At 45.7% G+C, this 14207-nt stretch overlaps 1 long non-coding RNA gene across 5 annotated transcripts in view; it reads right to left on the bottom strand.

The window, feature by feature from the left end:
- Window positions 1-14207, bottom strand: part of LOC128348019 (uncharacterized) — a 65722-nt gene that overhangs the window by 28479 nt on the left and 23036 nt on the right. For 2 of the 5 annotated variants that reach the window (XR_008317878.1, XR_008317880.1), the window contains exons 6-7: window positions 10471-10562; window positions 4731-6721 (exon numbers count right to left, since the gene is read on the bottom strand). This is a non-coding gene — a long non-coding RNA (uncharacterized LOC128348019). Of the gene's footprint in view, window positions 1-4730; window positions 6722-8280; window positions 9548-10470; window positions 10563-14207 lie in introns of those variants that run through there. The other 3 variants (XR_008317883.1, XR_008317882.1, XR_008317884.1) reach the window with 3 other exon arrangements.

The raw sequence follows: 14207 nt of genomic DNA, 5'->3' as shown, positions 1-14207 counted from the left end.
TACAGTGATTACGCTCCTTTGCGTAGGGTAGATTTCAAATGGTGATGCTTTTTAACAGTTGCTCTTCAAAATGGAAGCTACTATATGGAGACTTGCAGAGCTCCATTCTGTAACAAATGCTTTTTAACATCTACATGAAAGCACTGGGTGAGGTCATCAGGAAATTTGGTGCTGGGTATTATCAATATGCTTATGACATCCAAATCTCTTTCTCTTTGTCATCAATATCAGGAAATGGCATTAGCCCATTAAATACTTGCCTACAGCAGTAAAGGGCTGGATGAGGGATAATAAACTGAAGCTGAATCCAAGCAAGATGGAGGTGCTCATTGTTGGGGGTCATAATCTGCAAGATGGGGTAGAATTTCCTGTTCTGGATGAGGTTACACTCCCGCTGACCCCTTCTTGGACTTGGATCTCACCCTGGTGTCTCAGGTTGAGACTGTGGCCAGGAGCACTTTTTACTAGCTACAGTTGATTCAACAACTCTGCCCATTCCTTGAAGAGAATGACCTGAAAACAGTGGTACACCAGCTAGTAACCTCCAGGTTGGACTAATGCAATGTGATCTATGTAGGGCTGCCTTGGAAACTTCAATTAGTTTAAAATGCGGCAGCCAGATTGGTCTCTGGGGTATCTCGGAGACACCATATTATGCCTGTTCTTAAGCAGTTGCACTGGCTGCCAATATATTTCTAGGCAAAGTACAACGTGCTAGTTATTATACTGGCACAATTGTGCCAATATAGTTAAGATAGAGAGTATTTTCAATGTTCCACCATTATAAGCCCTGAACATTCTATTGCTTATAAAATCAAAACCAATTGTTTGAACTGCCTGGTCATCAGCACACAATCACTACCTGACAAGAGACACCTCTGCCACAAATTTGGTGAAGATCACTTGGGAAATGGCTTAGATACAGCAGTTTAAAGTATTTCTCTTTTGAACAAGAATTTAGAGGGTTGGCAACTTTCATTTGGATTGATGAAGTGGTATTTAAATGATTTGGGGGGGGGGGTTGCACGCGCATGTGTACACAGTATGTCCCTGTGTGTGTGAATGGCTGCATTGTCTGTGTCTCTGTGTGTCTATGGCTGCAGTGTGTGTGTCTCCATGGACCCACACATTGCTTTGGTCATCTGCTGGACATTGGGCTGGGGAGGGATGTATCCAGGCAGACATTTAACAGGTGTATTTTCCCTAATCACTTCCTAGAGATGCCCCTGCCTGATAAATCTCAGGCAAAGTGTGAGTGCATGAAGCCTCATTTCTAAAGCCATCATCATATACCAGATTGTGAAATATCTTTACAGCTTATATGATGCAGAAGTTAAGATGAGCACCTCAGCTTGCAATTTCCATTCTTTTTAGAGCACAAGTGTAAATGATCCGCTTCTCCCCAGCATGTCTTGGGGGGAAATGTGTTTTGTCCCACCCTTTGAAAAAGGCAGGAAGCATGATTGAACCAGCCATTGGTTGGAGGGCCATCTGGGGGCGGGGCTCAGGCTGCCAATGCTGCTCCTGGCCCACCCCAAACTCAGTCCTCCTTTCTCAGGACATGAACCCTCCCACCCATCCCTGGTTATAGTGTGGGATTCTGCTGGTCGCCCCTTTGGGGGCTTGGTAGGAATTTTTTGACCCTTGACAAATGGGCTTTGGTTGGGGGCCTTTTTTGCCTACCTCACACTAGTTAGTTAGTTAGTTTGGTTCCCTTGGTCACAACGGTAGGTACAGTGTGGTTTCTTGGATAATTGAGTTCTGGTGAGCACCTTTCAGGCACACGTTTGACATAAGGAGGAGTCTTTGCCAGTCCCTAGAGGATTTCCGGCTCAGGGGGCGCTGGTTGATGGCTTCCTCCAACCTGCTAACAGAATCAACACCCTCTAAGACTTTGCGGCTTGGGGATGGCGAATCCTACGGCAGGTGCCTGCGCATTAGGTAGGCTAAGATGGGCAACAGGTGGCCTTAGGCCTGATGCTGCCTGGAGCGGAGGTGTCTCGCCCTAGTTGTTATGCCGGTTGGCTCACATGTAAGCAGTGGGTCTGTGGGACTTCACTGTTTGGGGTGGAGAGCCAATCCTCTCTCTTTTTTCATTATTTGCAGTTAACACAGTTGTGGACTTGTTTTTAATCCACAATTATGTCTCATATCTTTATTCATCTGCGTGCAATGTAAAGCATCAACACTTATCTTAAACCAAAGGTTTTTTGATTACTGGATTACCTTTAAAGCCCTGAATGGCTTAGTCCAGGCTACCTAAGAGATCACCTTTTTCTACAAGATCCCCACTTGCATCCCATCTTCGGGTTCCACCAGTTCATCTGGCTTTAATGTACGCAACTGATCTCTAAGACATACTGTATACTCTTCTGCAGATATTCAACATTGACATGGGATTACACATCTGAAGAGGCACACCATCTCCATTCTTTTCCCCCTTTATTTCAAAAACCTGTTTTGCCCACTTTGCATTCCCTATAAAATGCCAAAAGGCCACATCTGCATTTGAATGACAAATATATGTAAGTTTATGTCTTGGCTGTTATAGATGGAATTCTTAAGGCTGCTAGTATTTATTGAGCTGATGATAGGTTTGCAGAGTTATTAAAACCATTGGTTCAAAATGAAGCATCATCTCACCATGCAAGAAAAAGTAACTTTTTAATCTTTTCCTGTATCTATTAAAATATCTGTTAATGATAAGAAAGAATCCTGTTTTTCATAAGTTCTTCTATCATAATACAATATTTTTAACCCCCAAATTTTCCTCTATTATACAATACCTTCCAAATGTATTTTCTTAAAAGCTATTCTTTGTCAGTATTCTTTGTAAGAGTTTGGAAGACCATACTTTGCAATTGTAATCCATAACTAGGGGTGTGCACGGAACTGGCTGTCCTGGTTTGGTTTGAGTCCAGACTGGACTCGAACCAGACTGGCCAAGTCCGGTCTGGCCCCCTTTGAAACCCCACCCACCATCCAGTCCGGGTCTGGACAGTTCACGGATATTTTTTATTAAAAATAAATAAATAAATGAATATAAAAAAGTACCTTTAGCCCCTTTGGGGGGCTTCCTATATGCCACGTGGGGGGTCCATGAGGATTCCCCTACCCCCCACTGGCCTCTGAAATAACTGCCATGGCCCGGGAATCTGATAATTTTTGGCCCGTTCAGGCCTCTGTAGTAAGTGGCGGTGGCCATTTTGGCCATCACTGTGCATGCACAAATGGCCTCTGTGGGGCCTGACATGGCACATGGCCTCACAGAGGTCATTTGTGCATGCGTGGTGACCATTTTGTTTTTTCCCAAATGGCCACCGCTGCTTACTACAGAGGTCCGAACGGGCCAAAAATTATCAGATTGCTGGGCTGCGGCAGTTATTTCAGGGGCTGGCGGGGGGTAGGGGAACTCTCGCGGACACACACACACCCCACGGCATATAGGAAGCCCCCTGAAGGGGCTAAAGATACTTTTTAATATTCATTTTTTTAAAAATCCACAAACTGTCCAGAGGTTCGGGTCTGGATGGAACTGGGGGGGGAGGTGGTTCGGTTTGATCCTGAACCCCTGGACCAAACCTCCGGACCACTGGACACATCCCTATCCACAACCCTTCTTTTTCCTTTCAACCCTACATTGTTCTTAATAGAACCCAAATACAATCTGAAATAATTTCATATTTCGCTGTGTAGTTTGGGACTAACCATTAGGGATATGCATTCATTTTGGAACAAATGAACAATTGAGCCCAACTGGGGTCTATTGGTTACTTTTCTTTCATTATAAAACTAATGCAAAAAGGTCCTGAATGCAATGAGCAGCACATATGCCATTTGTTTCATCTGATACCACCCCCGCCACTGGTTTTCATAAGGGGACAGCTGTAGCATGGCAGCAGAAATCGGCTTTTAAAATAATATTGTATGTGTAAATGGAGCAGCTGAGATCCTTTTGGTAGCTATTTCCTGGTGGCTGCCATTTTTCCTCACAATGCTCTAGATTAGGGCTGCACAACTTTGGTCCTTCTGCAGGTATTCTGCAATTCCCATAATCCCTCACTGTTGGTCACTGTGGCTGGGGATGGTGGAGGATGTAGTCCAAAAACAGCAAGAGGGCTACAGTTGGAGAACCATGGATCCCAGGGCATTGTGGGGGGGAAATGATGACTTCCATGGGGGCTACCATGTGTTTGAGGTAATAAATCACCCACATACAGTGAAACAAAACGTGGGTGGCACTGGTTCAGCACATCTTGCGCTGCTGCATGTGACTAAAATCCATGGGGTTGTCGAGCAGGACTGTTCCACTCTCAGTAAAAGTAATTCCTCTTCTATTAATGGAAGGAGCTTTTGCCAATGGTGTACCACTGTGGCAAAAGTCTAGGTGCTGCTCTATGATGGATTCCTGAAAAGGACCAAACTATTACTACTACGACGAATATTTATATACCGCTCTTCAACAAAATTCTCAAAGCGGTTTACATAGGAAAAAATAATAATGCATGAATAAGATGGATCCCTGTCCCCAAAGGGTTCACAATCTAAAAAGAAACATCAGATAGACACCAGCAACAGCCACTGGAGGGATGCTGTGCTGGGGCTGGATAGGGCCAGTTGCTCTCCCCTTGCTAAGTATAAGAAAATCACCACTTTAAATGGTGTCTCTCTGCTCAGTTAGCAGGGGATAAAAGATATTAAAATAACATGATTCCCTTTGCATCCCAATTGTCCTCAACACACTTGGAGGATTTTGAAAATGTCACTTTATTTCTCATTAGCTTAATGAAGCATCTCACTTAAATACATATACGTCTGCAAGTAAAACTGAACATCTAATCAAATGCTGGAAAATTGCATAGATGGCACTATCCATTGTTTTGTTTGTTAGTAGACTTTGAAGACAGGAAAGACTAGATTGTGACATCTAAACTGTTCCTTCTTTTACCAGCCTGTGGAGCTGCACTGCTTGAGATTGAAAATAAATATTGGAAGAAAGGGATTTTGAAACTTACTTCTTCTTCTTTTTCTTTCTTTTTCTTTTTTTGAGTTGTTTTGTTGATGTATAGAAAGTAATCTTCACCCCCAAGAATGTTTGTGCTCACAAAAGACTGATGTTGGAGGGGAAAACAAATGTATCAGGAGTCCTGTTTTCAGGGTTTACCAGCAGGAGACAACTACAGACTCAGGAAATGTGCTCTTCAGAGCACAGTCGTCCTTGTGCTGGGTAGGTCGGATGTGGCAACCACTTCATGCTCATACTTGGATAATGATTAAACTGTATCTTGTCATTGTAACCAAGGTGTTTCCGGCTAGAGAGAAGCTGTGAATCCGCATCTGGAAGCAACCACATGCGTGATTCCATGTCCCACCTAGACATGATGTTTGAGAGGGTGCAGCAAGATGTGTGCAGCTGTCTTGAGAGCACATGGATGGAAGTGCAATCAAGCTCCATTAAGATGAATGGAAGTTTTGTCACTGACTTCAGTGAAAGGTTCTTTGTGCCAACAACCATTAATAAAAATATGGCAACGTACAGTTCCTGGAACTCTATCAGCATGTGCACAGCAAATGTCTATACCATCCATCACTGTTGGGGGTGGGGTGGGAACCACATTGCCATTAAAGATAAGGCTACAGATCATTCAGCCATAATATGGGAAACATGAAACAATTGATAGTTGAGACTAGGCAGGAATGCAGAAGAATAAATAATTAAATGCAAATACTTGCATCAACAGTGCAAAAATCAATATAAAACTGCACTTATATCTGTGGAGAACATTAATATTTAAATTATTATTATACTATGAACATCTTGCGATCATCAGAAGCCCCCAATCTTTCTCCTTTGAACCATAATACTTCTCTCACGATATTTTTTCTTCTTCTGAATTTTGGATTATTGAGATTACTGGCAGGGGCGTAACTACCATTAGGTAAGGGGAGGCGGCTGCCTGGGGGCCCCCATGCCTCAAGGGGCCCCCCAGAGGCAAGTCACATGACTATATATTGTGAAGTGTGTGTGTGTGCAACAGCGAGGGGCCCATTTTAAAATTTTGTCTCTGGGCCCACTCCAGCCTTGTTACGCCCCTGATTACTGGGTACACTCTTCCACAAACTCACCTTGTGAGAAGACAGCAATCCTTTCTGTCAGATGTGCTTTACAACTCTCATTCCGGCCTTCCTTGTCCTGGGCTAATACCACAATACCACTATACTACAACAAGCATTTATTTACGACAATGGAGGATTTATGGCAATTTATGATTGATTGCACTGACATCAACAAACCAGGATATCGTCTTTGGTTTTGGTTATCTTCAGTACTGCATTCATTTGGGATGTTATACTCCGGCTATTGCTAATATTTCACTGTTGTATTTGTAAAAGAACATAACAGTGTTTTTACAAATTCAGCCTGCTGGCAGATTTGAATCATTTTTACAAGCTGTGTTAGAGAATAGGTGGTCCCAAACATATGAAAATGCAGCTGGACACCTCTTCAGCTGGTGTTAATTGTCACACTCTATGGGTTTAATGGAGACAAGACATTTTATCCCAGTGGAGGAACCCATTAGCATCTGCACTGTCTGCCTCTAACACGCAAGCTGTTTATTAGAACAATGTCATTTGGCGCCCAACATACTTCCTCTATCTATTGACCATCCACTCTGACCTTCAATAGGGCAGCAAAAGAAAGAGCATTGGCTGGAAAACCCTAATAAGAGAAGAAGAAGAAATGAAACTTGGTATCACACCCTGCACTAAACTTTGAGCAATGTCCACATCCTGTTCATTAGCTGGTAGCTTTACTAGGCCTGTGCCTAAACTTGGGATAGGATTTTATTTCATTTAATTTTATTTTATTAACATATTTATATACTGCCTAAAACACAAGTCTCTGGACGGTTTACAACATTATAATAAAAACAACAAATGAAAAGGTTAAAACATTACAACAATTTAAAATTTAAAACAACGTTAAAATTATTAAAAACCATTAGATTATTAAAACAGTATCTAATTAAAAGCCTGGGTGAACCAATGTGTCTTGACTGCCTTTTTAAACGTTGTAAGAGATGAGGACGCTCTTATTTCAGCAGGGAGAATCATGAGAATCATGCCCCCATCATGAGGAGGCAGCAGAATGCAGTGCTATTGCCCCTGGTAATGGGGGGGGCTCTTTAATTGCTGACCTAGCACTGGCACAGGGGTGGCTGAAGAGATTCTCAGAAATATTCAAGGCAGGTGGGGAGTGATTCAGGGCAGCCTGGGAAAGCTCGTGGGGTGGCTGGGGAAATGTGTGGGATGGGAAGAAGCCTGAGGAAGCCCCTTTAGGGTCAGAGCCCCTCGGGCAGCACCTGTGGAACCCAAACCAACCACAGAACCTGCCTCTTATCCATCACCATCCATACCCCTAACATCAGCAACCCAGCACCACCAGCAATCCAGGAGAGAACAGCTGGAATGGAGGAGGAGCACTAAGTTCTGGGCAATGGTCCTTTTAAGATCTGGACATTCCAGGCATGGAGGTTGGGGCTGGGAGGAATGATCTAAGCCCAAGAGTACTTAAGAGCTCAGTTTGCCTGCAGGCACTGACAAGTCAGCTTGTTCCCTGGGGCCTCTCCAGGGTACTCAGCATTGCTTCAGTTTTGCCTCAACCTTTGCCACAGCTGGATCGCAACCTCGGTTCACCTCATCTCAAGCCTTGTGGACGCCAAGGACAGAACAGGACAATATGTCCCTGAGGGCTGTGTGACCCACAAGGACATATTTCTGGGTGACACAGAGTGTTTCTTGGGGGAAGGGAGGTTGTTAAAATTTGCCCCCACTGCTGAGCCAACAGTGGAATTGAGTTAAGTGGACTTCTCAGAGGCACCAGTGCTTCTGATAAAGCCCTGGTGATGGGGATTCATTAGTCAGGATGTCAACCAATGTCATGGAGAAGAATTTAGCAACAGATAATAATGATGGTAGCTAAAGAGAACCTTCATGTTCAGAAGCAGTACCTCTCTGAGTACAAGATTATGGGAATGGACAACAACAGAAGTCTGTTTTCTTCAAGCTCCACTTGTGAGCCTCCTCAAAGAGCATCTGGCTAACCACTGATGAAAACAAAATGCTATGCGAGGTGGACTTTTTGTCTACTCTAGCAGGTTAATTCTTAGATAAAGGGAAAGTGTGCTGTTGAGTCGGTGTCGACTCCTGGCAACCACAGAGCCCTGTGGTTTTCTTTGGTAGAATACAGGAGGGGTTTCCCATTGCCATATCCCATGCAGTATGAGATGATGCTTTTCAGCATCCTTCCTATATCGCTGCTGCCTGATATAGGTATTTTTCATAGTCCGGGGAACATACCAGTGGAGATTTGAACCAGCAACCTCTGGCTTGCTAGAAGCAGCATTTAATCTCTAGTTGCAGAAGCAGCAATACATCATAATGAAACAAATTACTAATGATTACATGGATCATACCTCACTAACTGGCTTGTGAGGGCAATGTTTTATTGGGCAACTATCTATCAATAGGCAAAGTGCAGCACTTGTTTAATATGAGAGCTTTATTCTAGCCCCAGGGAAAGGAAAGACTAAAGAATCAAGGAGACAAATGAAAAACAAACACAGAAAGCTGCAACGTTAAAAAATGCTGAGAGGAGGAAGCCACAAAGGAACTGGATTCGATTTCAGAGGTTTGTATGTGTGTGTGTGTGGTGTTTTTTTAAAAAAGAGGGAGCACCATGGTCTTTCTTGTAAATTAATTCCACACTTAATTTTTGGAATTCTTTCTTATTTATCCAAACTTCAGCCAAAACGAAGTCAGATGAAATGTTAGAGAAAGCTGGCAGCTGAGGATATAGTGGTAAACTAGTTTACTTTCACAGTTGCCTTTCATATGCAGATGAGGCGCTGCCTTTCCTTTTGTCATTGCTTACCAAGATCTAAGCTTCCTTCCGAAGGCATCATCTTTTATTAATCAGCTTATCCACAGCAGAGTCCAAAGAGACTGGAAATGGGTTCGGACAGATGTTGATAAATGTCTTAAGTTTCTTCTACACTAAATCAAGGCCAGCTATGTTTTATTAATAAGCTAACCTTCAAACATACTTGGCCCTCTGTGTTCCATATCACACGTTTATACATCATCCTGTTTACACTGTGTAGCTTGATTCAAGCAATGGATGTTAACATCTTTTGTATGGAAGAGCAAACCCCAGTGTGTCTATTTGAATATTTGTAATTAATTAGACATTGAAATGGAAACATCCTGCACAGGAAGATTTCACTATGTATCAGGTGTTGCAACTCTTAAACTGCTAGCAGCAACCATATTTTTAAAAATATATATGCTTGCGTTCTCTTTATGTTTTTAACTCCTTGCTCTGGGAAATATGGCACCAACTGCTCACTGTGCTTAATGCGGTCTTCCTTCTAGGGAAAAAGAGATTCTTTCAGTCCCAAAGGAAGTTCTTCAAGCCATGGCACTATTTAAAAGACCTGTCCTGGCAGCCGTTATACCACACCAGTCTGCCTCTAAGATCTCATTTCTAGAAAGGAGAAGGAGAAGAAATTTGAGAAAGTCTTCTTAGAGCCTCTTTCGTTTCCACATTCCTTAATGCCTGCCAAATCAGTTTGGTCAGTAGCTGCTCAAAGGTCAGAATGATTAAAGGCCTGTATATATTAGCATATTCAGTAGTATATTAAAAGAGTGGAACAAAGGGGACCCAGCTCTATCAAAAGGTTCACTAAGGCTTCCATCCTCTGCACATTTACTTGGGAGCAAGTTTCATGAACACAGTGGAACTTATTTGTGAATAAACATTAGGGTTGCTCATATGCTTTAAGAAAGCCCCATAGATGCAGCTTTAGTAGTGCCTTATTTATGAGTAATAGTCACCACTGAAACACTGTTGTTGTTACTTATGAAATTAGGCCACACAGCTTTGCACTGGTAACGTGGGTTTTCTAGACTGAAACTCTCCAATGTAGTCTACATGCTATTTTTGCCCACAAACATGAAGCAAGTCCTCCACCCATGGAGTTATTTTTACATGTTTGTTGGCAGTCAATTAAAGTGATCCTTCCTCTGTTAAAAAAAACACACCCCAGCATCGTGTGCATGCACTCTTCCCAATCTAGCAGGACAAAAATTTCATGTGGCAAATTAGTTTACCTCTTAAACAGCACAGGGTGGGTTAAACAGGGTCTTCTTTTCAGTATCAGGGAGACTCAATTTATGGATGGAAGATTAAAATGTGAAAAGAGCCCAGCTGGGTCAGGCCCAAGGCCTATCTAGTCTAGCATCTGTTTCCCACCATGACTAACCATCCAGGAAGCCCACAAGCAGGACATCAAAGCATCAGTCCTCTCCTGATTTAAGATTCACTGTGAGGCCCAAATTTTGACTTCAATATAGTCAAAATTAAATTGCAGCAAAGTCATTTTTCAAGAACAGTGGCTGACATCCTACCTACTCTTCAGGGAGATGATGGGGCCCATGCAGAACTCTTGTCACTGACACTATCATGCCAGCAAGTGGACCTTCCCAGCTCTGGAAGCATTCTGTAAGAAGGAAACACAATGTCAGCAACACATTTTCTCTCTTACGGAGTGTTTCACCTAGGTAATTTTGGAGCCTGGACCTAAAGACCTTTGTTGCCCACCACACCCCACCTCTGGCTGCAAGTTAAGCATCATCCCTCTACACACACACACACCATGAAACACGCAGTATTTTTAACACATGGGTTCTTGAGGGCACAAACAGCAACTGAACTCACAAGAACGTAAGAATGTAAAACAGGTATATTTATGCAAATATGCATTAGCAGAAACATTTCAACATGCAACTGAACATATTCCCATTCCACATATTTCTTTCCCCACTCCCCGCTCTGTTTCTAAAGCAGAGGTCACACTCGGCTGCCTGGGGCAGTGTGGGCTGGTGGCTCCATGACCACACTACCGGGACAGACTAAAGAGGACAGGAGAGCTGGTCTTGTGGTAGCAAGCATGACTTGTCCCCTTAACTAATCAGGGTCCGCCCTGGTTGCATATGAAAGGGAGACTAGAAGTGTGAGCACTGTAAGATACTCCCCTCAAGGGATGGAGCTGCTCTGGGAAGAGCAGAAGGTTCCAAGTTCCCTCCCTGGCTTCTCCAAGATAGGGCTGAGAGAGATTCCTGCCTGCAACCTTGGAGAAGCCGCTGCCAGTCTGTGAAGACAATACTGAGCTAGATGGACCTATGGTCTGACTCAGTATATGGCAGCTTCCTATGTTCCTATGTAAAGAGGATTTGGAGGGCTCCAGGGGTTGTGGAGGCCCTGGAATTCCACCCAGATGTCCTCTGTTTCCCGAGCATGGGGAGAACTGGGAAATTTTGGCCTCAGGTGCAACAGCTTGTGTGGAGGAGGACTGGGGGAGTTGCACGCGAGCCCTGCCCCCTGTCGCATCTCTGCAGAGTCTCCTAACATGTGCGCTTTCTTAGTTAGGATGTCAGTCACTGCTCTTGGGACAGCCGTGTTGTGGTTCTATGATTCATATAACCAGAGACATAGGTCTCCTAAGGAACAATCATAAGTGATACAGGGGATCATGGTCATTGCAACCCACCCTCTATAAACAACACCTACCGATTATTTTTCCTCACTTTTTGTACTGCTTTTTGATGGAAATTCCCAAAGAGCTGGCTTATAGCACGTGTTCAATAGGCATTGGTATTGCAGACTCACACAACTTGGGAAGAGGGAACATCTTGGGCAAGGCAGTGACTGTGTTTGGGCTTCTGCCCCACCTTTTCTCCAGGTGTGTGCCATCTATCCTCAGCCTCTGCTGCTTTAAAGCTGGGGCTGGGCCGGGGACTGAGGAAGGGAAGAGGGAACATCTTGGGCAAGGCAGTGACTGTGTTTGGGCTTCTGCCCCACCTTTTCTCCAGGTGTGTGCCATCTACCCTCAGCCTCTGCTGCTTTAAAGCTGGGGCTAGGCCGGGGACTGAGGAAGGGAAGAGGGAACATCTTGGGCAAGGCAGTGACTGTGTTTGGGCTTCTGCCCCACCTTTTCTCCAGGTGTGTGCCATCTACCCTCAGCCTCTGCTGCTTTAAAGCTGAGGCTGGGCCGGGGACTGAGGAAGGGAAGAGGGAACATCTTGGGCAAGGCAGTGACTGTGTTTGGGCTTCTGCCCCACCTTTTCTCCAGGTGTGTGCCATCTACCCTCAGCCTCTGCTGCTTTAAAGCTGGGGCTGGGCCGGGGGCGTGAGCTGAAGGGCAAGCTGCCTGGGGCCCTGAAGACCTTTTCCTCCTGCCTTGAAGATCCGTCTTCCTCCAAGCAAGAAGTCAGCAGAGACTGTATAAGTCTGGTCTTGGTTTTAAATTAAGCCAAGAAGCTGTGGTGGGTTAGTCTGGGGGGATGTGTCTGGGAGAGCAAAAAAGTGGGTCTGGAGTGGGGGCGGCAATATCACGGGTAGCAGGCAGAGGGAGATATGGCGGTGGGAGTTGGGCAGGCCGTTACAGGGGAAAACGGTCCAGGCAATTGAGGCCTGTTCCTTTTTCCGGCCCTTCTCCCAACCCTCTGACCCTAGGGAGCTCTGTGAACACTCCTTCGAGGATTAGGGTGCTGCTGCTGAATACCAGGTCAGTTAACGCAAAAACATCTCTCATCCACGATTTGATTGTGGATGAGCGTGCTGACCTGGTATGCGTGACGGAGATCTGGTTGGATGCGCTGGGCGGGGTTGGTCTCTCTCCGCTCTGTCCTCCAGGTTTCCAGATCGTGCAGCAGCCCCGCCTCGAGGGTCGGGGAGGAGGCGTTGCAGTCATCTTTCAAGAGACCCTCCCCGTTTCCAGGTGCCCGGTCAGGCAATCTCAGAATTTTGAGTGTTTGTCCTTGAGGGTGGGCCTCCGAGATAGGCTGGGGATTCTGCTGGTGTACCAACCACCCCGCTGCACTTCAGTCTCCCTACCTGAGCTGGCGGGGGTGGTCTCGGAGGTGGCCTTGGGTTCCCCCAGGCTTATTGTCTTGGGGGATTTCAATGTCCACGCTGAGGCCCCCCTAGTGGGTGCGGCTCAGGATTTCATGGCCTCCATGGCAACCATGGGCCTGTCTCAATTGGTATCGGGCCCTACCCACGTGGCGGGACACACTCTGGATCTGGTTTTTGCTGACCGGGAAATAAATGATCTGGAGATGGGGGAATTTGAGACCACTCCCTTGTCATGGACAGATCATCACCTGGTGGGGTTTAGTTTGACTGCTCCGTCTACCCTCTGCAGGGGTGGTGGGCCGATTAAGATGGTCCGCCCCCGGAGGCTTATGGATCTGCTTGGATTTCAGACGGCCCTCGGGGAGTTTCCAGTGTCCAGAGCTGGTGACCCTGTCGAGGCCTTGGTTGATCTCTGGAATGGAGAGATGGCCCGGGCTGTTGACATGGTTGCCCCCAAGCGCCCTCTCCGGCTTGGTGGAGCCCGTTCTGCTCCTTGGTTTTCCTTGGAGCTTAGGGCGATGAAGCAACTTGGACGATGGCTAGAACAACGCTGGAGGAAGAGTCGTCACGAATCCGACCGAACACGGGCTAGAGCCCATTTTAGGGACTACTCCGTGGCGGTGGGGGCGGCGAAGAAATGCTTTTTCTCCGCCTCCATCGCGTCTGCTCAGTGCAGACAAACAGAGCTGTTTCATGTGGTGAAAACCTTGCTCCACACATCCCCCCAGACAATGGGGGAGGAGCCATCTACAGCTCTTTGTGATCGGTTTGCCTGTCGCTTTGCAGATAAAGTCGCTTGCATCTGTGCTGACCTGGACTCCAGAGTTTTGGCAGTTCCGACAGACGTGCCTTTGGTACCATCTGGTCCCATTGTGTTGGATTCTTTTCGGTTGGTGCGGCCTGAGGATGTGGACAAGATCCTGGGCAGTGTGCGGGCAACTTCGTGCGCTCTTGACCCTTGCCCTTCATGGCTAATAAAAGCTGCCAGGGAGGGGACAGGTAGATGGTTGGAGGTGATCGTTAATGCTTCATTAAGGGAGGGCAGGATGCCATCGTGCCTTAAGGAGGCGGTGGTAAGACCTCTATTTAAAAAGCCCTCCCTTGATCCCTCCAACCTGGACAACTATAGACCTGTGTCTAACCTCCCCTTTTTGGGCAAGGTGATAGAGCGTGTGGTGGCGTCCCAGCTGCAGAGGGTCTTAGATGATACGGATTATCTGGACCCTTT

This window comes from Hemicordylus capensis, chromosome 1, assembly GCF_027244095.1.
Source record: "Hemicordylus capensis ecotype Gifberg chromosome 1, rHemCap1.1.pri, whole genome shotgun sequence".
Classification (NCBI taxonomy): Eukaryota; Metazoa; Chordata; class Lepidosauria; order Squamata; family Cordylidae; genus Hemicordylus; species Hemicordylus capensis.
Note: the sequence above shows the minus strand (reverse complement) of the source record. Positions and strands in the feature narration are given on the sequence as shown.